Source organism: Lonchura striata, chromosome 12, assembly GCF_046129695.1.
Source record: "Lonchura striata isolate bLonStr1 chromosome 12, bLonStr1.mat, whole genome shotgun sequence".
In the NCBI taxonomy this organism is placed as follows: domain Eukaryota; kingdom Metazoa; phylum Chordata; class Aves; order Passeriformes; family Estrildidae; genus Lonchura; species Lonchura striata.
Window position 1 is genome coordinate 22629153 of NC_134614.1, and position 26006 is coordinate 22655158.

The 26006-nt window shown below is 46.2% G+C and overlaps 2 long non-coding RNA genes across 3 annotated transcripts in view; both read right to left on the bottom strand.

Annotated features, from left to right (window-relative positions):
• The window catches only part of LOC110469851 (uncharacterized), a 49655-nt gene extending 31068 nt beyond the window's left edge, over nucleotides 1-18587 (bottom strand). Inside the window, exons 1-3 of one of the 2 annotated variants that reach the window (XR_002465324.3) lie at nucleotides 18465-18587; nucleotides 18010-18124; nucleotides 4661-4765 (exon numbers count right to left, since the gene is read on the bottom strand). This is a non-coding gene — a long non-coding RNA (uncharacterized LOC110469851). Of the gene's footprint in view, nucleotides 1-4660; nucleotides 4766-18009; nucleotides 18261-18464 lie in introns of those variants that run through there. The other variant, XR_013340701.1, reaches the window with a different exon arrangement.
• Nucleotides 1-26006, bottom strand: part of LOC144247000 (uncharacterized) — a 708772-nt gene that overhangs the window by 613903 nt on the left and 68863 nt on the right. The window contains exon 4 of the long non-coding RNA XR_013340720.1: nucleotides 19513-19677. This is a non-coding gene — a long non-coding RNA (uncharacterized LOC144247000). The remainder of the gene's footprint in view (nucleotides 1-19512; nucleotides 19678-26006) is intronic.

Here is a 26006-nt window from a genome sequence, read left to right on the forward strand (position 1 = left end):
ATTTATATTAAACCACTGCAGCCAACTCTGCATAAGATAACTCCGAGCCTCAGCCATAAACTAAGAAGAAATATGCAGTTGAGGAGCATTATGGCTGCTCTTTGTCATCCCCCTGACATAATGCACATTGTGTATGCAATGCAGGGAAGATAAACACATATATAAAGCAGGCAATTACCTCAGCTCACACAGACTATCATATTTATGGCCATTTGCAGGGTTGGACGTAATTCATTGACTTTAGGTGCTGGAGTAAATACATCACTCTAACCCCACGGGCCAGGCTATGAAATGCAGGTATCAAGATTTGCTGCCATCTGCTAAGCCACAGAAATCTCCACCCTCCTTCCAAAGTGCTGGTCAGGGAGAGGAATGATGAGAAGAGCTGGGATCAGAGCTGCTGGCTGCCAAGGAACGGCTGGGAATGCAGGCAGGACACAGCAAGGAGAGGGTTAAGTGTGGTAAATCCACAGATTAAAAGTCTTGTTCCTATGAAAGGCAGGTTGAGTGGCACTTGGAGAGGATTATGGCAGGGTCACAGTCTGATCAGCCCGGGGTGGCAGCACAGTCAGAACAGTGCTGCTGTGTGGTGGGACTCGATGATCTTAAAGAGCTTTTCCAACCCAAAGCATTCCATGGTTCCGTGCTTTTGCAAGGAGATGGCCTGGGCTGAGTGCTTTGCTCAGGATCAGGTGCCCACCAGGGGCTCGAGAGGACAGAGCCAAATTCCACATGGATGTGAACACAGAAAGAACAAGGTTGCTCAGCCTGGAGTAGAGAAGGATCCAGAGAGACCTTAGAGCTCCTGAAGGGGCTCCAGGAGAGCTGCAGAGGGACTGGGGACAAGGGATGGAGGGACAGGGCACGAGGAATGGTTCCCACTGCCTGAGGGCAGGGATGGATGGGAGATTGGGAATTGTTCCCTGGCAGGGTGGACAGGTCCTGGCACAGCTGGGGCTGCCCCTGGATCCCTGGTAGTGCCAAGGACAGGCTGGACACTGGGGCTGGAGCACCTGGGACAGGGGAAGGTGTCCCTGCCATGGCAGGGGTGGCACTGGGTGGGCTTTGAGGTCCCTCCAAACTCAAACAGTTCTGGGATTCTCTGATCACGCTCACCTGAGCCCAGCCAAGGGGCAGAGCTTGCAGGGCCACAGACCTGGCAGGAATTGGGCACTTTGGTGCCCTGAGTCAGAGCCACTTCCAGCCTGGGATAAGGACAGGGCCTGCATTTCTCAGACTCTTTGCCCATTAAAATTGCCACTCCTATTGTACAGAGCATATGACTAACGAGGGGCAATTAAAGCCCAATTCCTCTTCCCCCCCACCCCGTGCTCGCTGCAGGCGCTCAGCACACAAATGTGCCACTTGCATTTGCTGCCATTTCACAGCCGGTTTCATCTGATGTGAAATGGGGAAGGCAGTAAAGAATCAAATCAGAAAAACCATTTAACCTCCCAGATTATGAGAGGATATATCACTCAAAATGCAGCACTTCCCAGATCCTCAGTTAAACCAGAATCAGCCAGGCTGACTTGAATCCCAAAGACATCCAGGCTGTAGAGACACGGAGCTGTGACCTGACAGCACAGGGAGCTGGAGATGGATGTTCAGTAAATGTAGTTTTCAAAGGATATTCCCAGAAATTGGAAACATTTTGCAGTTATATCTCCAACAATCACAGTCTATTCTATTCCATAACCAATATGAGCGATTACTTGAGGAGATATAACAAATGCAAAATGCTTTAAAAAAAGATTTTGAGAGTGATAAAAAGATGAATTACACAAGCACAGCAAAAAAAAACCAAAAAGAGAAGGGCTGCTCTACAGGAAACAGAGCCGATCCCTTCCTGTTTTATTGCTTTGGGAAAGGAAAAAGGGGGGATAAATTAAGCACTTCATTCTGTAAGTAAGTTTTAAGGTAATCTGATTACAACAGCTCCCAGTAGCACCATTCCAGAGCAGCAAAGGATAAAATCAATAATGAACATCAACATTTCCATTTTGTTTAGTGGCTCTGTAACTGAGCCATGAGAATCTGCCTTTCACTCAGGGCTTGGCCGAGGGAGGGCCAGGACTACCCCAAGTGGGATTGCTCCAGGAATTACTCATTTACTGCTGAACAAAGAACACCACGGCTCCAAAGGTGATACAGGTTGGGATCCTGTCCCATCCATGTAGAAATTTCAGGAATAAGGATTTCCATGGGATCCTGCCCTATCCAACCCTCCAGCAATGAGGATTTTCATGGGAGCCTGTCCCATCCATGTTGCAACTTTCAGGAATGAGGATTTCCATGGGATCCTGCCCCATTTGTGTCCAATCCTCAGAAATGAGGATTTCCATGGGATCCTGTCCCATCCATGTCCAATCCTCAGAAATGAGGATTTCCATGGGATCCTGCCCTATCCATGTCCAATCCTCAGGAATGAGGATTTCCATGGGATCCTGCCCTATCCATGTCCAACACTCCAGGAATGAAGATTTCCATGGGATCCTGTCCCATCCATGTCCAACCCTTCAGGAATGAGAATTCCCATGGGATCCTGTCCATCCATGTCCAACCCTTCAGGAATGAGGATTTCCATGAGATCCTTCCCGTGGGAGAGGAGGGAAGGGCTGTGTGACAGCAGAGCCATCAGGAGGGACAGATCACAACAGGCAGCAGTCTGGAGGCTGTAAAAATGAATGAGTTGTTTCACTGGGTCTGATGTGGTCGTATCATCTGTAAATTATCTACCCAGCCATTTTTCCAGTTAGCCATTATTCTGTCAGGCCAAGGGCTGCCAATTCCAGCCCTCCCAACAATATGCATGGCTGTAAACCTTAAAAGCAGCTGTCTCCAAAGCAAGCCGGTTCGGGAAGAATAGGAAAACAAATTACATAAAAGCAGATTAACTTCTCTTTAACTTCCTTTAAAATATTTCTTCCCCATGGCTTTGGTAATCCCATTTTTTAAGGGAATTTGGTCTCTTTATTTGTTATTCTTATCAGTGTGACTTGAATTTAAAGCTTTATGCTTCGTGTTTCTGCCCAGGGACCTGTTGTGATGATAATCCTCAGGCTTTTCCACGGTGGGAATGGCTCTTTGAGCAGTTTTCCGTCTCTTGCACTGATATTTCCTATGAGACAAAGACAGCCAGGGAATGCTTGGTACCTTCAGCTGAAGCTCCTCAGTGGACAGCAGCAATTTTTGGAGGTTCTTGGGGGTTTTATTGTTTCCTCTTTTAACTTTGGACTGCTTGGATATGTGGCGTTCACCTGCCCAGAGGAGCTGTGGCTGCCCCTGGATCCCTGGCAGTGCCCAAGGCCAGGTTGGACAGGGACTGGAGCAGCCTGGGACAGAGCCAGGTGTCCCTGCCATGGCCAGAGTGGAACTGGATGAGGTTTAAGGTCCTTCCAGCTAAAATCAGTGTGGGATCCTGTGATCCCCAGCCCACAGATGGGCAGCTGAGGCACCAAACGGGCACCACGGGCTTGATGGAGCAGGATCAGCCCTGTGTGGTGCCCAAGGGCAGCGTGACCACCTCAGTGGGCAGCTGTGGCTGCTGTTCCACTGCCAAAATCCCACTGGGAAGGGCTCTGCAGAGCACAGGAGCCTTGAGCAAGGAGCCAGGAACCCACCCTGGGAAAATCGTGTGTGGCGTGGGAGGAGAGGCAGATTGGTCCTTGGGGACAGCAAGAGATCAGAGAATTAAAACTGAATGAGCTCCCTGTGCCCTCTGCAATTAAAGGGGACTTGAAAGAGTTTCAATTTGGTGATATCATTAATTTCCCCTGCTCCTCCTCGCTCCCACTGCAGTTCAGAAGAGTCCTCCACTGTTTATTGACTGAGTGATGAAAGACTGAGCTGAAGAGACCCAAGAAAAGGAAAGTTTAAAAAGTTTTCAGCCCTTTCATCAGTTCTTTAAACAATGTTCAGAAAAACATGAGAGACAGGCTGTGCTTGAGAGAAATGTTGTAATGAAAGCTGCGTGCAGTGGGCTTTGCTGTCCAAATGTGACTCGAATACTCGCAGCCCGATGGCGTGTGAAGATTTACTTGGCAATTTTGTCACAAACAAGGCTGTTAAGAAACACATTTATACTTGCCCGGCTCTTTCCCTTATTTGCTAAGGAGAAAAACTGCTCTGGTGCACCAGCCAGGTAGGAAATGCTGCATATAAGAGTTTAAAAATTAATGTATGTGCACACATATCTGGCAGGAGTGCAAGGATTTCAGTGAGTATGGGTCCTATGTGTCAAGCACCTCCTAAATAAAAAAAACCTGCTGCAGAGCACCCACACTCAAATATTTCCACAGATTTCTTCCCTGTGTTTCTTCTTTTGTAATTCCTTGCACTCTTGTCCTGTAGCTGGAAGGAAACTGAGTCTTGATCACCCCCAGGATGGTCCTGTAGGTGATGGGAGCAGCAGAGGGATGGGGTTCCACACCAACAGCCCAGCTGGTGTAAAATGTCCTTGTCTGGAATTGCTGCCAAGTCTGATTTTCCACAAAATCCCAGAATGTTTTGGGTTGGGAGGGACCTTAAAGATCATCCAGTTCCAACTCCTGCCAGGAACTAAAAGGATGATTGGGATCCTTGGTGCAGGAAGGGTTAACATGAGAATCCAATTAGAATGAAATCCTAATTATTTCAGCAATCAAAAGCAGTGACTCACCTTATGATGGAGCCAACAGATGCCATCAGCACAGACATTTTCCTTGTTTATTTTCTTGTCTTCTCAGACTGGGAGGAGAACGTGGGGGATCCCATTCCTGGCCATCTGGCATTAGTGTGAAAAATACAGTGTGAGATACTCCACAGTTGTCTCAGCAACTCCCTTCTGGATGACAAATTCCCATGTTCTTGTGACAGCTTTGGTTTTTTCCAGGCTCTGCCCACCCGTGACAAAACCTCAGGAGATCTGTCCATTTACAACCCCAGCCTCGATCAGCCCATACTGAGACCCAAGAAAAGGCTCTGCCTTATGAAAACTGAATAATTGTTGGTCAGAACTGAGAATTCCAAGCACTGGGGTCGCAGGTGGTGAGGCTGGTGCTGATGACGGGCTCGCTGAGGGCTGCCCCGTGGGACTCCGGTGCTGGCAGGCGATGCTGTGATGATCCCTGACCATCAGGGACAAGCCCAGATTTGGCTGGCTGTGCTGCCTTTTTGCACCTTCCCAGGCAGAACAAACTCGGCCCCAGTGTGGTGTCAGCACACGGAGACCCCACTCTCTGCAGAGAGCAGGCCATGGAAGCTGGGTGACCAAGGCGCTGAGTGACCGAGGCCAGCCCGAGGTGACGTTTCAGGCACCATGCTCCCCTTGGGCCTGCAGCTGCCTCCAGGACACTCTGCATTTATCTCAGAAAGACTGAAGAATGAGAAGCAGCTCCCATCCCAATTCCCTTCTCCTTGTCTCCCTCAAAGCTGCCCTGGACACCGAGGAGGCAGCTGTGGGAGCCTGACTAGCCCCGCGTGCCCAAGAGCTGTCTCCTAGCAATAGGGAAGATGTAAAAGCCTCAAAATAACTCCTCCTTCCATTTCTTGTCAGTGACTCACGCTGTATTTGGGGTTGGGTTAGGATTTTTGTCCTGGCTGTCTTACAGCAAACCCGCTCAGCCTGCACGTGTGGGGTGAAACGAGGGTTGGAAATTTGAGAGCCCAGGAACATCCCAGGTGCTCCCACAACCTGGGAGCAGCTCGCAGCCTGCTGGCACATGAGAAGAAGCTGTGGCAGCTGTGAGGATTTGCAGTTACGAGGTGTTTTGTACAACCTGAGCAGGGAAACCACCAACTCTGCTCGCTCTGTCCCACCAACACTCAGCAGATGCTTTGCAAAACAGAGGGAAAATGGTTTTGGATGTGTTTAGTGTGTGGAAATTGGGAATAACCACATTCAGGGTGATGGAGTGATATGGTCTGAAATGATGGGAGGTGCTGTCTGGCCTGACAGGGGTTTTAGCAGCAGTGCTGAATAAAAAAGGAGCAGGTTTCCTGTTCTGCTGTTGGATTTACACCATCCCACCACCAAGCTGTCATGAAGGACTGTGGAATTGTCCAGGACATAAATATTTAAAACCAAACACACAGCTAAATGGCCAGATCCCAGCCCTAGAAGTACCTAGACATCTTTCTAATCTCCCCCATTATTTTCTTATCTTTTTCTTTTCCTGAATAATCCTCACCCTCGACTTCTGATTGAAAAAATACCTAAAAATAGTTGTGGAGAAGAACTCTAATGAATTATGCAATGGACATATGCTCTCACATCAAATCTTGATGTTTACTTTATCTGATGTCATGCAGAAGACGGAAGGCTGGGACTGTGCTGGGAATGATCCCAGCTCTGCAGTGGGATTCTAGGTCACACCCCTCCATCCCTGCTCAGGCGTGGGAGCACCTGGGAGAGCAGATGGCTGGACAATGTAGCTGTGGCTGGTGGTTTAATTTTCCTGGATTAAGGAGCAAGGACTGTGCAAGGAGTTTGATTTGCTAAAGATGCAGCAGCAACCCTGGCACAGGAAAACCTTCCCCAGCTCCGAGGCTGAGCCGCCTTCTCACAGAGAATCTGGTAGTACTGCAAATCTCCAGGCAACTCATCCACCAGTCACTTCTAGTTATTGCCATTTTTATTGCTTATCTCTAAGAAATATCCAGCCAAAAAAAGAGAAAATTTAAAATCTACCTTCCAGCCACGCAAAGCGTGAAGCGCCTTGTCCTGAAGTGACTGTAAAAAGGGGGAGAACAAAGAAACAAAGATCCTTCCTTTGTTTTGTAATTCCATCTGACTGCTTCTCCTCACCACTGTGAATCAGCAGATTTCAGACCTGCTGGCTCCAAACCAAGGCTGCTTCCAGAACATCTTCATCCAGCATGGCCCGATGCAGCAGGAACCTGCAGCTCCTGCTGCTGCTCTGGCCCAGGTGAGCTGGCTGCCAGCCACCTCAGCAGCTCCTGCTCCCAGCCCTGCTCCCAGACACAGCTGGAGCTCCTCAGCAGCTCACAGCTGGCAGCACCAAGCCCTAAGAACCCTTAATCACGACAACCATCTCCCACCAGGAGTTTTTGAGGCTGAACTTGGACAAATCTCGTCCTGAGCAGTAAATAAAGAATAAGTATGGTACTGGAGAAGAACTTTAACAGCTTCAGTCTGGCAGGGATTAATTAGCCAACAACAATAAAAAAAAACACTATTTCAGAGATCGGGGGAAATTAATTCCAAGTATAACTGCATTGCCTTCCACTGAAATCCATTAGGAGGGGATTTAGCCCAGCGTGGGCGCACAACATATCACTACAAACTCATCCCTAAACCCACATGGACAGATGTGAAGATTACCACGAGGGGTCTGAGATTTAGAATTCATAAATGAATTTCTTGTTTCTCTATAGAGGGGCATAGCAGGATTATGTGGAGAAAATTACACATTCTTGTATTGAATTTTAGTTAGGAGCAGCTTCGAGATAAAATTAACCAGAGTAGTGAATGGATTATAATAAAACAACACTGATACTAAAATAAAAAGGAAATTACTCTCTTACTTTCACACCTATCAAATTTAGAGGAAGGAGAAACCTACGGAAGCACTGTGTGTATTATCAGGACAGTCAATGAGACATGAAACAAGGACGAACTCCATTTGCCTGGGCAAAAAGCCCAGCTTGGAAGTAATTGCTGTAGTGGTGTAGCAGCTGCAGATATAGCCAGATCAAATCCAAAGATCAAACGCTTATTTCATTTTGATAAAAGTCATTAAACCAGAAATCAACTCACTCTGGAGTACAGTCAGGAAATAGCTCTGTATATACCATCTGCACATAACTCTCCCTAATAAATTAAAGCAGTGACAACAGATTTCTTTTGTGAAATCCTCAAACTTATATTTCATTAAGTATCAACATTTCTCATTTGGATTTTGTTCAGCAGATAAGCCCCTGCACCGTGTTTCCAAGCAGAGCAGAGGATTTCTGGGCTGTGCTGGGTCCTGGCAGCTCAGGGCCAGGCTCAGAGCACGACTCAGCCCTTGGCCTCTGCGCCTGGAGGAAGGCACAAATTGAAATATTCTTCTGAAAACTAATATAAGGGCACAACTGTTGGACTTTCCTAATAAAACCCAATCACACTGAATTCCTATATATTAATGGATTCTCTGTCTGTGCTATGCCTGGAGATGTTCTTACTTCAAGTAAAGAAGGGAGTCAGTCCCTCAGGAGACTGAGGCAAAGTCAGGCTACCACAGGTGATGATATGAAAAATGACATTTATGCTGCAGGAATTTAATTAGACTGAGAAAGAACTTGTAGTAAAGATGTCACAATAACTCAAGACAAAATGAAAATCAGTCCAAAGACCTTCAATCCCTAATTAGTTTGGGAATAGTAGATTAAAGATAAACTTAGAAAAATTGGTGGAGTGACTGGCTATTAGAGGCCACGAGAATGGAGGATGTCACCTTAGATTTTTCATTTTTTGATGCTTTTCATAAAGACCAAGTGTAGAAAAGAAAATCTAAAATCCAGGAGCTGATTTATTTCTTCAAGAGATCAAACACTTTTGTTTTTAATGAACCCAATGGCAGCCACAAGCCTTGGTTGTTGACACTGATTTTTTTTCCCTGAAATAATGAGCTGCGTGACACCTTGGTTATATATGGAAAACAGCAACTCTGTGTACGAACAACATTCAACTTCTGTGTACTGCTGTTTGAAAAGCAAGGGAAAAAAGGTCTTTCTGATCATCCACAATAAGTTATTTTCTCCGTGCTGGCTTGTTCTGTTCAAGACAAATGAAAGGAATAACAAAGCAGGATGTTCACAAAAGAACCAGGAAGATTTTTGAGCTTGGTGATTGATCTGGATGTGTTCACATTTAGGCAGGAAGAAAGAAAAGGAGTTTATGCAAAACATTTTGCAGTCGCCACTAAATAGATTTTAAAGCTTTTGTGATTCTGGTGGAGTTTTTCCAGCTGAGCCCTCATGTCCTACCTGGCTTTGGGGTGCTGATGTCCTTTGTGTCAGGGGTATCTGGCTGTTTCACCCCCTCTGTGCCAGCAGCAAATTCCTGCTGATTTCCAGCTCCCAGCACAGCCACGGAATCATGGCATGCTTTAGGTTGGAAGGTGTGACATTCACATGAGAATTATTCACACAATTCTGTCTCTCAGGAGAAGCACAGAGAGAAGAAGAGGAAACAATCTTTATCTCTGCTCCTTGGTTCTGCCCATGTGGAGATTGTTCACCTGCAGGGATGGCTGGGCTGGATTCTGGGGAAGTTGTTTGGGGTCAGTGACCAATGGATCCAGCTGGGTTGGACTCTCAGCAGAGTCACGAGTTTGAGTTAAATAAATGGGTAAGTAAGAAGTGAATGTGTAGAATAGGATAGTATCTCTTTAAATAGTATATTAATGTAATATAGCATAGTTTTAATAAAGCTATCCTTCAGCCTTCTGATCTGGAACAGACATCATAATTTCTTCCCTGGGTCCAGGGTTTGTCACATTTTCCTATAGGAAGGGTCCTTAAAGGTCATGTCATTCCATCCCCCTGCCACCTTCCAGGCTGCTCCAAGCCCCATCCAACCTGGCCTTGAGTATTTCCAATATACTGACCAAGCAAAAATAAAAGGCACACACGTGGGTCATTCAAAACCCTCATTTTATGCTCCTGTTAAAGGAAAAGACCTGAAGGAGGAAGCAGATGGAAATCCTGGGAAGAGGCCATCCTGACCAGGGGATTTTCTCTCTGGCTCTCTGAATTCTCCCTAATTCCCATGAATTCTCTCCCTGCCTTAGGCAAGAAAAGCAAGTCAGGGAACTGGCCCATCCTTCATTCTTCAGATGTATTCACTTGAACAAAAAGAAAGGAAAACAAAACACAGGAAAGACAACCATGTCCTGCCTGCCTGGGTTGGAGAAGGGATCTCACCCCTGCATCCCACAGGTTGTTAAATCTATCACACACTGCATCTTCTTCTATTTTATCCCAAGTGGAACAGACCCAGCCAATCAGGGAAACTCAAAACTGGGAAGAAAATACATTTACGAGGAAAAAAAGTATCATTACATAGCTTGTACACATGGTAACAGCATTAACAGAGGCTGTTTTGTGTTGTCATTCAGCTGCATCCCTGCTTGAAATAATTCCTTCAAACACAACCTAGAACATGGATATAGTGCATAGAGGAAAACAGGAGCTATCCAAAACCTGCATCCCGAGTGCCAAATTTATTGAGTTGCTTTTTATTTTAAATTTCATGCAACCCTATCAATCCTCATTTCTGCTCTAAAGCATTTCCCACGGCTGTGCCAGAGCCCTTCCTGCACATTGTGTCCCTGAGAACACCCTCAGTGCCTCATCACCACAAACCCACCGTGCTTTAAACAAAATCCTGCGCTCTGGAGCTGCCCATCTTCCAAAATTCCTCTCTTTGACCTTCCTCAAGGGCAAGGCTGTTCCCCCCATGTGCAGGGCAGTGTGAGATGCTGCTCTCAGCCTTGCAGAGCATATGGTGCTCCCCACGCCGTGCCCAGGACCAGGGCCCTGGCTGGCCTCGGGCTGTCTGGGCAGGTGCAGCACAGGCTGCTGCTCTGCTGCTGATTCCTGCTCATTAGTCACTCTCCCCATCCCCTCCTCAGCTCCAGGCATGCTGTTCTCCTCTTTGCTGGAGTGTTAAACCCACGTAGGAAAGGCATCCTTCAAAATGTTCAATCTGTCAGGCTTTGCTTTCGACCTTCTGCAGGGTCATTGAATAGTTTGGGTTTGAAGGGACTTCTGAAGTCATCTACCCAACTACCAAAATAGATCAAAATAGGTTTTTGAAAGTTTATCCAAACATTTTTCATTATGAAGGAGGGGTAAATTGCATTACACACAACAGCAGGCTGAAAATCTGCTTGAATTTTTTGAGTCCGATTCCCACAGGCAGGGAGAAGAGGGATTTTTATCTCACCAGCACTTCAGGCTGATGACACTTCCTTTAAATCTCACTTAGTTCAGTTTCTTCATTAGAACAAGAGAGATTTCTGAGTGGGGAGTGAGCGACACCCAGGTCAGGGCTCCCCAGCAGCCTGCTGCCAGTGGCAGGAGGGGATGGGCTGTGCAGGAAGCTCAGCAGGATGGAGAAAACCACAATTCTTGCATGGGGAGCAGGCAGGGAAGAGGGCAACCACGGCAGATGGCAGAGCTGAGGCAGCACCCATGGCTCGTGCTGCATGACAAGCTGTCAGCATCTCTGGGAACAGCAACCCTATAATTACACACACACATCCCTCAGCACGGCTCCCTGCCTGGAGAATCCCTCCCCACAGCCCCCTCAGAGGCTCAAAAAGAAGGGTGTCACACTGCTGCCTTGATGGGCTTACCTAAAAACAGAGCCTAAACAAAATCAAGGGAATAAAAAGCAGGTTTTTTGTTTTTGGTTTTTTTTAAGGATATTCAGGGCATGCAAAGCCCTGCAGGGGCTACACCCAAAAATGTACCACGGGTCATGGGTTTTTATTATTTTATAAGTTTGGTCTATTTGTATATAGGGGGTGAATCTTCCAATTCCAGCTGCAGCTAATGAAGTCACTGACCCCAGGTTTGCTCCCCCAACTCACTTTTGTTCCCATCTCTCTGGCCTGAGGCAGTGAGGGGTCCTTGACTGCCAGGCCTGGAGAGGAATTGTTGTGTCTGCCCCAAATGGGGAAGCAGCAGCTCACACTGAGTGTGGAGTTTGGAGTTACACACTGAAGAACTGCAGGAGTACAAACAGATGGAAAATAGAAAAGCTGAAATCCTGAGGCATCAACACCACCGAGGTGCACTGGGCAAAGCTCTGAGAGGGGAGAGGAGCTTGTGCTGGGCTGGCCAGACCAGCCCTGCCCCGTCCCTGCCTGGACCCAGGGGCTCTGCCCTGCCACCTCCCTCACCCCATCTCATCACTCAGCCAACACCGAGAGCACCTCTGAAAGCCCAGCACACACAGATCTTCTATTTTAACGTCACAGTCCAAGTCAGAGCAGAGAGTTTAGAGTTTACTCTATTTAAGATCTATAAAATTAATTACTGGTCGCTTGATAAAATAAATTGACCCTATAATAAGGTTTCTAAAAATGCAATTGGTGTAGATTGTTGAATTACATTTGTACACAAGTAGCAAGTTCTTCTCTGCCTTACACCTTCCCTAATGCTCTCCTCAGTGAGTATAAGGCTGGCAGAATTTAACCTCTAATATAAAAGTGGCATGCTCTTATTTCCCTGGGGAACTGACCCAATCCAGAGCCTATTTATAGCCTATTTATAGCACTTTCAAAAATAAATCCTGAGGCAAGAGAGTAAAATGCTGTTAGGAAAGGCTATATTTGTTGATAAAACTATGAAAAAAAAAAAAAAGTAATATAGCTGTGTGTTCCCATCCAAAGTTACTTTCAGTGGGTGTTGTAAATTTTATATTGTTACTAAAACTGTGTAACTCGGAAGTAAAGTGGGCCTGAAATCCCAGAACTGTTTGGGTGGGAAGGGACCTTAAATCCCACCCAGTGCCACCCCTGCTGTGGCAGGGACACCTCCCACTGTCCCAGGCTGCTCCAAGCCCTGTCCAACCTGGCCCTGGGCACTGCCAGGGATCCGGGGCTGCTCTGGGCACCTGTGCCAGGGCTGCCCACCCTCCCAGGGAATAATTCCTGCCCAAAATCCATTCCCCTTTGTCCTGTCCCTCCGTGCCCTTGTGGAATGCTGCACAAGCTCCCTGCTGGACCAGCCCAGCCCTGAGCTTTTCCTCCCTCTGTGACCTGCAGGACTGGAGGCCACGGCTCAGGACCCGCTCTGATGGCCCCAAGGCAATCCTGCAGAGGGTGGTGGCTCCAAGCCAGCTGGGATGGCAGCAGGGATGTTTCCCAGAGCCGTGACACAGCAGGAGGAGGATGGGGACACACTCTGCATCTGTGACAGCAGCCCTGCAGAAGTCCCTGTTGGGGGGAAGGAGCTGGCTCTCTCCAAGCCAGCCGCCAGCACGGACAGTCAGGCAGCAACAACAGAGTGAAGTTATTTGGCAACACAGATGGGCCTGAGTCATTTCTTGGATCTGTCTCCAAACACAGTGTGACAGTCAGAGCTACAGTCGGGCTTTGGAAGAGCTTGGCAAGGAGCAGACAGTGATAAATGTGCCAAATATCCTCTGACCTTCTAACTGTCCCGTTTTCCCATGGCTGTGTCCTGCCTGTGGCTGCAGTTGCCATCAGCTGAGCCCACAGCGCAGCAGAGATCACTTCAGTTACTGGTCTGGAGTGGTTTTATTCCAAAAAATCTAGGATACTTGAGGAAAGCTCACTTGGAGCTGACTCACTGAATAATCTTTCAGAATCACATCCGCGTTTGGCCTGGAGCAGAGGAAAGATTAGAAATTCCCCATCTCTGATTCTCATGAATACAGATTTCCATGCATTCATCAGTGCCCATGGCACTGCTCTGCCCGTGCCACGCTGCAGCTGGAAGTGCAGGAGGAGGGATCACAGGGAATGTTTGCCCATTATGGGAACCCCTGGCCTGGTTCAGGGGTCCCATATGGTGGAAAAGTCTCTCCTCCAGCCCGAGCTTCCACAGAAAGGCTCAGCAGTCTCTGTTGTTGGTCTCAAGGCAGTTTATTGCAAGTTATCTAAAAGATTTTCTCCTGGGGCTGCTGTGGTTTGCTCACAGCTCAGGCAGAGGCACACACACACCCTGACATCCTCTCTGACCCCGACTGCTTCTTCTCTCCCACCCAGGGCTGCTGCTGTCTTTGATATGGGACATTACGTGTGACATGGTTACAGTTTTTCCCAATGCCTATTACCTATATTAAATGGTGATTTTCTATCTTTTATATGGTACATTACGTGTGACATGGTTACAGTTTTTCCCAATGCCTATTACCTATATTAAATGGTGATTTTCTATCTTTTATATGGTACATTACGTGTGACATGGTTACAGTTTTTCCCAATGCCTATTACCTATATTAAATGGTGATTTTCTATCTTTTATATGGTACATTACGTGTTACATGTTCACAGTTTTTCCCCAATACCCATTACCTATATTAAATGGTGCTTTTCTACTCTAAACCAATCTGTGAGTGCCAACATCACCAAGAACATGGAGGTGAGGAAGAAGAAGGAGGAAGAACAGGATCAGCCCACTTTCCTCCATCATAGAACTTCTGAACCCCATGTACAAAGTAAAAACCCCCCTGTACAAGTGCTAAAAGCCCCCCGTACAATACTAAAAAAATTTCCCTTCTACTTTTTAGCTAATTCTACTATAATATCTAACCCTTTGTGACTGCTTGTTCCACCTTCAAAGTTGGTAACTCATCCCATGGCTCAAACCCAAAATCACAGCTGTTTCCAGCTGCTTGCCAGAGTCTCAAATGCTTCTGACCAAGGCCTGGAACCACTAAAAATGTCTGAGGGACATTTTGATTTCCTACAGCCCGTGGGAAGCATCCCAGCCTCAGGAGCCAGTCACGGGGGACACGGGATGGGGACAGCCAGGAGGGAAGAGACGTCCTTTCAGAAAGAACCACAATCCTTTCATTCTCTGCCTGTTTCTCTGGAGAGCTGGGAGTGTTTGTCCCTTTTCATTCTCCCTGCTAACTTTTATCAGCAGAGAAAAGCAGGCAGGAGTGACACCAGAGCAGAGCAGCTTCTCTGTGCCAGCAAAGCGAGACTCAAAGTCATGGCGCCGACTTCCTGTGATGAAATATTGATCCAAAACTCTGTCACACAAGAAGTGCTTTAAAATCACCCTGTTCTTATGTACAAATCTTTTTTTTTTTTTTTCCAACTGCAGCCTAGCGCTACCAGATCAATTCTGTAAGTTACATATGAAGAAAACTGACTTTTAAGAAAAGGCAAATATACCTTGTGAGGAATTTCAAGATGAATTATTGTGTTCAGCTTGAAATTCTTAAAATTCATTGTCATTTTCAGCAGCAGTGAAACAAAAGGAAGTTATTTTTCTTATTCTGTAGACATTATAACTTATCAACTCTCTCTTCTTTATCCTTTGGCAAAAAGGACAAGAAAATAAATTGGAAGAAGAATTTTCTTGCAGCAAAGTTACCCAAAACCATGATCAATGTTCTCCAAGCAGGAAAATCTAAAGGAATCAAGGGCTTCATGAAACATTCATGGCAACAATATGCTGACAAATAGTTTCTCAGTCAAAACTTTTCTCTGCCTCTACTTAACATGGCCTGTGTGAACTCATTCCTGGAGCAGCAGAAGGCCAGAGGGGTTTAGCTCATCTAGCTGGGTTTTTTTTCCAAACAGACTCCACAAATCCCTTGAGGTCACTTGATGGAGCTAAATAAACCCTCTGCTTCTCCTGGATGTGCTGACTCAACTCCCATCCCAGCCTAGGCCCACACAGGGTCCTGGGCTGAAGGACAACGGGCAGGAGCTGCCAGGCCTCCAGGTATCCATGAGAAATCCCTCCATGACCAGAAATCCCATTTGGAGCCAGCCCAGCACACCCAGCCAAGGCTCCAGCCCCGTCCCCCTCTGCTGCACAGACCTTCCAAACCTGGGGTTTGCCTCACATCTACTGGTTGGATGAATTGTGAAATGATTGCCTGCTGATCATTAGAAAAACTTGCTGCAACAAGGCAAAAACCGGGATGAAAGAAATCAGGTGGCATCCCAGGAGCCATCACTAATTATTTGGTACCTAATGAATGACACAATTCGCTTGTTGACCTTGTCAATCTATGCACAGTTCTAACTAATTAATAAAAAACTGAAACTACCAAAGGTCTGAGATGTTTTTGGTCGACTTTGACCCAGAGTGACACCTACACTGATCCTGGAATGTTGTTAGATCTCAGTGACACAGGGCAGGAGGCACCAGAACACCAAATGCTGCTCAGATGAACTTGGCAAGATTCTGTGAGTACAATTTCATGGCCTGAAGCTGTGCCACTTTGCTGGGATAGCATCCAATGTCTCCTGTCAAGCTCCATAAACCAGGGTAATGAGTGAGGAGCACCTGGCTGGCCCAGGCAGGGCTCTGATTGCCAGCACAGGACTCTGCTGTCACCTGGGCAGGGCCACACCAAGTCCTCACCAAGAAGGGACAATTGGCCTTTGCAGGAGGGGCAAAACCCAAGCGACAGCTACAACAGGAAAGCCAAAATCATTCCTGGTGCTGTTGTGGGAGGTTTTCAGTCATGGCTTTTCATGGTGTGAGCATCGCTCAGAGACTCAAGAGCCCTTTGGGGCTCTTCAGGAATAAATGAAAGCCTGTGAAAGCTTCCAAAGTGTTTCAAGTGAACAAAACTTGGGTGTACAACTACACCCTTGAGCCTGGAATCAAGTGGAGACAAAGGGCTGCCAGAATGGAAGACACCTTCCTCAGAGAATGTACTCACTTCTTTCCTTGAACTCTCTCTTTCTCAATTCCACCTTTTATTGATAGATGCAAAGTAAGACTAATGAACTATTGATAACCCTGGCACAAAGGATTATTAGACAAAGCAATTTCATTTGGGGGGCATTGATTTATATGTCACAACCAGAGTACAAATGAAGATGGTAGTTAGGAAGGATGAAGTTGAATGCTAAACAGGTTGGCATCCTGTTTATTCCTAACTCCTGCCTTAAATGCTCATAGACACATTTACTTGTACCTCTGGATATCCTATATATTGAAAGATATGTTTGCAGATTTTCTTGTAATTAATGGTATTTGGAGAGAAACCTGAAGCAACCCAAACATTCAAACAGGACTAATGTTTTGAAGGGCCTGAACCGTGACAAGACACCAGACTGGACAGTTGGGTTTGAACCAGGATTCCCAAAAACACACCAAAAAGATGTCCAGGCACAGAGGGAATCCACAGGTGAAAGCAGGTGAAAAGAAGGGGTTTGTCCTAAAAAGCAAAGTCTGAAATGTGCCTGAGATGGAGAGGCAGGAGCAGAAGGATGGGTTTTACCATGGCACACTGCAGTGCCCTGTCTCCCCACAGCCTCTCAGAGAGCTGGAGCCAGCCAGAGCCACAGAGCTGCTGAGCATCTCAGCACCTCTGGTCCTGAGGCCCAGGAAGACACTGCTGCCACATTTTAATTCTCTTTGTCTGTGGTGGTCACCTGACATTTATTGTGATGCCAACTGCTGTGTTGTTGTGAAACCAGGAGTGAGAGTTGTCCTCTTTCAGTGAAACCAAAAGGAAATTTCAAAGTCTAAGATACAGCCACCTGATTTTGTGGGCTGCAAAAAGGCAGCCAGCCCCCATTTCTGTCTTTAAAAGCTTTCTCCAGCTTTTAAAAGGTACTGCCATGGCCTCTCCCCAGCGCAAGGAGTCCCTCCAAGTCCCAAGCTCAGCTAAAACAATAGAAGGGCAGTGCCCAGGTGATCTGACAGTGCTAAGGCAAAACCAATATCCCAGGATTTCCAGAGGGCTGCTCCACTTGTGATTTCAGTGTGGAAAATGGTAAAATAAAACTGAACTTTAATGAACTTTCAGAGGAAAAAGGTTTCTTTGTTTTAATACAAGCTACAACAACAGGACATTGCCCTGCCTTAGGCTCTGACACTCAAAACCCATCTCCAATACTTTAGGGATTAAATTATTTTCTGAAAGTCGACTCATTCCCACCATTATTACTGCTATAAAGCTGTGAGATTTTTTGCTGCCCCCCTCCTGTTTTTTTTCCAAGGCTAGAAATAGATTGAACTGGCACTTCAGGATGCTGAGCTGCAGTTTCAGTTGAGCTCTGTGCTTCACAGAGATTTATCAAAAATGACAAGATTCAACATCTAGGAGACGTCTTGTAGTGCCCAGAAGCTCAAAGAAGATGCAGCAGTTACAACAGTAACCAGAGAGAAAGAAGAAAAATGATAGAAAAAGAAACACGTGGTGCTCAAAAATCAAAGCTCTGGCAGGAATGGGCACTTGTGCTGGTCAGCACTGGCCATTAGTGAGCAAAGAGTCACTGCCTGCCTCCTCCAAATGAAAAACCAGGGAAATCAGCCCTTCATTTCAGCTATAAACTGCCTGGCAGGTACCTGTCAGAGGCCACAAGCTGCAGAGGTTTTCCCCTGTTCCAGTTGCAAGCAGCGTGGAATTGGGTGGAAGTGAGGAGTGTGTGTCTGTGATCTCTTCTTCTGAGCTCAGCCATCCCTGCAATAAAACATAGCACCCCATAAGTTCAGGTCTTTTTCACCCACGTGCATGTAATGCAAATTATGTGTGAAAAAGGCTTGGGAAAAACGGGAATATCTGGGCAGTAAATGTGTGTGAAGTGTAAAAGCATCTCCCGGGCATGGTCAGCCTTTGCTAGGATAACCCAAGAAACCTGAGCAAACACTGGTGGCTGAGAAGCACCCTGCAGGCAGACCCCAGCATCCCCCTGCAATGGAATCAGGCACTGATGGAGGCTGGATCCCAGCATGCAGAAGCAGCAGCATCCTTCAGCAGTGCTCAGAGCAGGACCAGGAAATAAAACAGAGAGATAAAATACCTGGGGGCTGTTTCCAAGTCCTGCAGTGAGTCAGGCAGGTCTCTGCAGAGCTGGAGAGAAGAGCAGTGAGGGAAACCTCAGCAAGAAATGAGCACACCCAGGTTTCTTCTCACAAATAATATTGTAAATCAGGTGAACCTGGTGGGAAGAAATGCTGATGTCTGACTCCAGTTCAGAAGGCTGAATGATTTCTTTATTATAACTATACTATAATATATTAGTATACTATTTAAAGGAGATATTAAAACTACAAACCTACTTGTTCTAACTCCCATATCTAACTCACAACTGGTGACCCTCTCTTGAGTCCAGCCCCAGGTGGGTTGGATTGGCCATCAGCTCAAACAATCCTCACCAGAATCCAAACAAGCAATCACCCCAGGGAAACAATTCTCCAAACACATTGCACATGGGAAAACAAGGAGCAGAAATAGAAATTGTTTTCTCTTTCTTTCCTCTGTGCTCCTCTATGAAAAAATCCTGAGAGAGTAAAGAATGTGTTTACCACAAAATAATGGTTCTAATAAAAGCCTGCAAGAGATAACACTGCCAAACAAAAAGTTTGCATAACAAAAAGGGATCTGAAAAAGAAACCTCCACAGTAAGAGTCAGGGAGGAGGTTGTAGGTCTCCTAATTCTTTTACAGAGGTCAAAGGCAAATTCCTCCATGAAGAACCACACACTGACCATGCTCCCCTCCCCTCCCTGAGCCAGGACCTTGTCCTGTAGAGATGTGGAAACAGCCTGAAGGAGTTAGGCTAATCCAGGCAGAGGCAAAATGGAAATAACTCCCACAAGACCGCTGGGAAAACTTAATCCAATCTTCCCTTGTGAAGCAGATATTATTCCCCTTTTAGTTGCCTTCACTGGTGATAAAGTGCAGACAAAGGAGATAAGGGACTCGCACACCTCACATTTCACCACTCATAGTAAATACACTCCTCGCTTTCACTTATCTTTCAGCCTGGTATGGATTTCCTTTTAGTAACCTCCTGAATTACAATCAAATTATACTTTCAGGGCCATTGAATTGCATGGCTTGCAGTACCTTAATGGGTTCTGTTCTGGCTGCTCAGGAAGGACTTGTAATCCCTGTCTTCTTCTATATTTCAGGGAGCCTTAAGGACACGTTTCAGTGCCAGGAAAAACAGCCCAGGCCTTCACTCACCAGAGAAAATGCCACACAAAAGTGCAGGGGCAAGTGAGACACATCCTGGAGGAAAAAGATCAGTACTGAATGCTTCTTCTTTTCCCTTGCAGTGCCAGCCAGGGTTTGGGTGGCACAGGAATCCCAAAACTCTCTCAGACACGAGTTCTGTTGGTGATTTAATGGTACGGTCGATACCCCAGGTGCCGACTGGTCTGCAAAATATTTGAAAATAAATGGAAGTTTTAATGCTCAGGAAATGGTGCAGAGTGCCACAATCCTCCGGACAGCCTATCTCTTAGATGGGCTTTTATCCTGCAATAAAGAAGTTGTTTCTTTGTTAGTTATGGGCTCTGCAGCAAACAAAACTCAGAGTGTGGTCGGGAGCTTTGCCGGGCTGAAATCAATTTTTGAATTATACAAACATTTAGGTAATTGAAATGGAGAGGGAGAATAAACACAGGCTGAAAGCCTAATGAGACCTCTTGTTCTAGAGAGGATCTGGAAGGATCTGAAGGATGCAAAATGTCCCTCCTGCACCCGAGAGCAGATCCCAGAGCTGCTGCACCAAACCATTCCCAGGGAATCCCTCTGATCCCCCAGTCCATAAATGCTCAGAGGGGAAGTGGGGACACTCTGGGGGAAGAACATCTGTGCCTTCAAGGGGGAAAGAATACAAAGACCACGGAAAACAGCAAATTCTGCATTGCCACAGCACAGGGGACAGTGCCAGGCCCAGGGGACAGTGGGGACCTGCCACGACCTTGTGGAGCCACCAGCCTGTGACACTTGATGCTTTCCAGCTAAATCAGCAGGTTCACTGAGAAAAACTGCACACTGGAGATAATCAGAGTAGGAACTGCCCCTGTCTGCAGCTAATGGAGGGGAGATAAAAAATCTCCCTCCTCCCTTTATTCATCCCGCTGTTTGCAAAACCTTATCATGTTTTTTCCAATTGTATTCCCAATAAGCCACAAGGTAAGAAATAGTGTTTGCCAGCCCTGAAGAGAGGTAATCTTTGTTGGAAACATTTCTCAGGGAAAAAAAACCTGTTCAAATAAGATGTGGGAGGAAATTTCCCCCTCAGACAATTGGAGGAGCTGTCGACAGGCAGTAGATGAAAGGCGAGGAGCGCTGGGTGCCGCGGGCCGTGCAGGGAACACGGGCAATGGCTTCAGCAGCTCTGGGTTCAAATGGAAAATTAATTTCTTTCTGAGGGGATCCAAAGTGCTGTTCATGCTGCCCTTCCTCTAAACACTTGGTGATTTAATTTTGCTGAGCGCAGAGAGGGATGAGAAGCGAGTCACTAAAGGAGGGAGCTCAGCCCCAGCTCCTGAGGCAGCTCTGGGGTCACGGTGACCCTCCCAAAATCTGTGTTTGGCCACAATATTCACTATTTCTGCCCTTCACTTGGAGCAGGAATCAGCCTCCACGAATCAGGACTTTATTAAGGCAGGCAGCAGGATTTCTGCTGGCCAGTTTCAGGGTGGAACGAGATGATCTCTAAGGTCCCTTCCAACCCAACCCATTTGATCACTCTGTGATCAATTTTGCACTGCTTTTCCCCAGCATTAATATTTCTGATGAGAAAATAAACTGTGACAGATGTGTTCTACCTTAAAAGTGACATGCTGCCTTAACAAGAGGAGAAAAATGGATGAATATGAAAATGGGCATAATGAATATTCAGATACATTTGCAAATTAAGAGACTTCAACTGTGTCCTTGTCCTTTGTGCGTTTTCCACAAATATTGAGAGGGGAACTCTCCTGGGAGAAGCGTTCACCAGCACAGCAAGTTTTGAAGAAGGAACCCACTCAATCTACAGCAAATATTCACAACATGAACATTGTGTGTATTCACAGGAGAAAGATAATTCTGGGAACCTCCAATTAGGCAGCAGCAGCTTTTCCTATGGTCTCAGGAAAGAACTAAAGAAAAAGGCTTATTTTGATAATTTTTTCAACATAGATTTTTGAAATGGGAAATACAAACATGAGAAAAAGACAGACTTCACCCATTAATTGTTCCCTCAGAATTGTGAGGGGGGGAATGCCCCCCTGGGCCAGGCTGGGAGCAGCAGCTACCCTAAGTCAAGTGTGTTGTTACCCATGTGCAGGGGCAGCTGAACCTGTGTGTGCTGACCTGCCTGACAGCCCTGGCTCAGGAATCTGCCTAATTAATTTTTCATAACCCAACCTTCATCTCTGCCTGCAGCCTGACCTGCTCTGGGGTGTGCTCAGTCATCACCTCCTCCAGCCACCCCGGTGCCACCTCTGCCTGAGGGAGCTGCATCCTTGTCTTAAAATCCCATAACCGTCCCCTTTTCCCTTCCATTAGCACTGCAGAGGATGCTGCTGCTGTGGCAGTGTCTCTGATAAGACACCCCAAACCCCAACAGAACCCAAAGCAGCAGCAACATCCCGTATTTACCCCTTCAGTTGAATCACCACAGTGAAGGGACATGAAAACCTCTCCCTGTAATTCCACCTGGAGGCTTTCTCCCACACTGAAACATTGCACATTGCCCAGTTTTGTTAGATTTCCCTCAGAGATACCCAATAACCTTCAAACAAACCCAATTCGTAACACCACCAGATGTGCTCATTTTGCTTTTCATGGCAATATGCTGTGAGAGGTCTCTGGGTGGGAGGTAACAACCCAAACAAGAACAATTTCTGTTTTGCTGGTTTGAAAGCGGAGCTTTCAATATCCTGGCCTGTCTCTGAGTTTTTATTTAAACTCAGGGGAGTTTTAACTTGGGGAATTTTTCAGTTTACAAAATGGCCCGACAAGGATAATTAGGGTAGAAACACGCCTGACAATTCCAAATGCTCCCTGTCAAGCATATGGGCTAACACCTATTTTTTATTAATTCCCTGGTTTTCAAAGGGTGATACAGTTGTATTAGAAGCAATGTGTAGGTGGCTCATTTTTCCCTCCTCACATTCCCTTTGACAGTAGTTTGAAATAACATTCATCAAACACTGTAAAATAAGTCGAATGAAATTAATTAAGCAACCTAGAAGGAAAAATAAGACGTCTTTCCAAGAGGACTTGCATTATTCAGGTTTATAGTGCTGCACAGTGCAATTTTCTGGGAAGAAAAGGCAGGATAATGGTGTAACCCTGCTCCACTATGAAACAGCACGTTTGGAGCATCACTGGTGATAAGGAAGTTCTGAAACTGGGAGTTTCCTATTGAAGATTTGCTCTCAATAGCATGCAATATATACATGCATAAATATCTATTTGCTCATCTATCATTGCTGGCACCTGCCCCAGAAGGAATTGGAGATTTCTGATCCTCTCCCTGCCTTTTGGCACTCAGGGTTGGGGCATAGATGGCAATGCCATGTTTAATTCCATCTTGTCAAGTGAACAAAAGCCCGCTTTTTGAAAGTCCCTGTTGTTCAAGGGTGTTCAAACAAACATTGCCCAGGTTTTGCCCAGTAGCCACACGTGGCACTGCAGGGCTGGATTCCAGGTCCCCAGCTGGAATGAGGATTATCCATGGGCTGCACACTTCATGGCACACACTCCCATTCCACTCCCTGTGCTGCTCCAGCTCTCCCAGCCTCACTGAGCAGCTCTCCCCATCCCAATTTCTGATTGAATCCAACCAGCAACACCACAGGGAGCTCATCTGCAGCCTCTCCAGGCACAGCCCTGGTGAGAAGTCATCCAGCCATTCTCTGTCGCTGTCGGGGCAGGACAGGAATGAGAAGACTGACTCAGAAGGCTGTGAGAGTAAAACCCTGGTTTATTCAAAATACACTGCTCTTTTATACTGAGCTCTGCAAGGACCAAATCCATTGGTCCTGAAGTGAAAACAACCCACAGCATTGGTGCAGAGTGCTTGACGCACAGTGATAGAACTTAACTATAAACAATGTGAACAACAAGAGAGATAAAGAATTATTTACATTCTTCTCCAGCTCTTTCCAAGGCTTCTGCCTGCCTAGAAACTCTCATTTCTCTCTTTGACTGAATCTGAGACCCACACTCCTCCACTGAGCTGCTGCCAGCTCTGGCTTGGTCACAGGGCTTAGGGACACAAAATTCCAGCTATCCTGCTCTGCTCCCAAGGCTTGGCCTCAGCACTGCCCTTCCTGCATCCAGCCAAAACAGCCGGAGTGCACCTGACATCCCATCAGCCCCCAGCTCTAAAGGAATCCTGATTTAACAGGAGATCACTCACCAGAAGGATTTCCAACTATCTAAACCAAGTACCCACCAAAATCCAAAAAACTGGTTATGAAAACATGGATGTAAAGAGCTCAGGATCTCGTTGTGACTCCTGGCAGCCTCCCAGCTGCTTTATTCAACACAATCCTCAGGTGATTCCTAATTTCATGTTCACATTATCAGCTGCTCAGGGTAATTTTGCCCTGATTTCTAAAAGTGTTAAATTTTCTTTTATAGTTCTTTTGAAAGTTTTAAAGTTCTCACAAAACTTCTTTAGCCTTCTGATAATGTTTACATATTTGAGAGTCAAAGTTCCCACACAATTTCATGGATAAATAGAATAGTTTACATACTTCTCTGTAAGGAGAGAGAAATAATTAATTAATCTTTAGTCCAGTGTGGTTGGAGAGGTGGTAATTCCATCCTCCAATCCACAGCCACCTTTAGAATTCTATAAATACTGGATGTTTGAATAAAATTAGCTTTTTTTCTCTTTTAAATTTACCAAGCTTCTGTGTACTCATTTTGTGTCCAATAGCCAGGAAAGGCCATGGATGTCACAGCACCAGGTTCTGTCACTCCCAACGAACCTGCTGGGTAGAGGGAGCCACAGGGAAGGGAGTAACTGTGATTGATGCAAGAAACTTCCCAACACATCCTTAATCTTGCTCATCAGATGCTGATTTTACCTGAGCAACGACTCCAGCTTTTCTTCTCTTCTTCTGTCCAGGTTGGTTCTTCCACCAACCTGGACAGACTCAGGGCTGCCAGCAGCAGGTCTCCAGCCCAGATAAACCCAGCTTGCACCCCAGGACAGGGCTGAACTTGGATTCTCCTTTAGTGCCCAAATTCCCCCGGGCAAGTCTCCTAAAGCACCATCCCCTGTGCACATGGCAGGGCTGGTGCTGCCCAGTCCTGCCCACCAGGGCTGATCCTCCTCCCCGGAAGGAGAAATTAAAATATTAATTTCTCCTTCCCTCTGAAAGCTCCATGGGAAGGCTCCTTCCAAGAGCCTCTGGAAGGCTTCGGCTGTAATTGCTTGTAAACCACTTAGGCAGTAAGTGATACAGAAATCCAAGTGGTAATTGTAGCAGAGGCTTGAGATTAATCTATTTTTGGCTTGTCAGACGTCCTTATGGACCTGGTTCAAGGCAGTCACTGAAAGCTGTAAAGTGTCCAAAAAGTGACAGGAAAAAATAGTTTGATTAAAACCATTCCAGAGGCAAATCCAATCTTCAAGACACTCTCTGAAACTTATTGGTGTAGCCTGCAGATGAGGCACCCGTGAACATCATCTGGCCAGAGACCTGGCGAGAGCCACAAAAAGCATTATGTCAAAAAAAAAAGGTGCTCTAATTTTGGATTCCCAAAGCAGAGCTGTGCAGGGAAAGTCAGTGAAAAAATATAACAGGGTCTGCCAAGAGGGGATAAGCTGCTTGTCCTGACCCAGGAATTCAGGGCTCTGCTGACTGAAGAACATGCCACAGGTTCTGTTTTGCTCACCTGTCCTCAGGTAACACCGTGAGATGTATGGACATCTGGGCTTGATGGCCTTAAAGGTCTTTTCCAGCTGTAATGACCCCAAAATTCTCTGACTGCCAGATGCACTGTTGGGTGTGACTGAAGAACCCCAAACCCTTGGTTTATCTCTTTAGCTCCCAGAGGTGGGAGCACCAGTTCATTATTAGGAACTGGAAACAGCTTCTTTCCCCACAGAGCTGCAACATCTCCAAACTTTCCACCAACTTCCATTTTCTATAACCTCAAGGTCAAGATTACCCTTTATTATTTTTTTCCATCATTTCCTTCCCATTTACTTTGGATTAGTGGATGTTCTGTCAATAAGGACTAATGAAATTCCACGCCAATATAAACTCTATCTGCTCTATGAATGGTTCTTTTTTCACACAGACTTTCTATGAAATAAAAAGTGACTGATGCCACAATATGCTTTAATTATTTTCTTCATAAACTATCAAATTAAATTTTAAGAAGCTGGAGATGTCTCTTATTAAACTGGGACTGAACTCAGAGATGTAACTCTTAATGAAACCTCTCACACCAGAAAGCTTTTTTGTAATGTTAATAATTTTCAGCAGCCTGCCATATGCAATATCTTACCAGAGCTTATGATTTTCACATTCCACCCCCTGCCATGGGCTGGGACACCTTCCCCTATCCCAGGTTGCTCCAAGCTCCATCCAGCC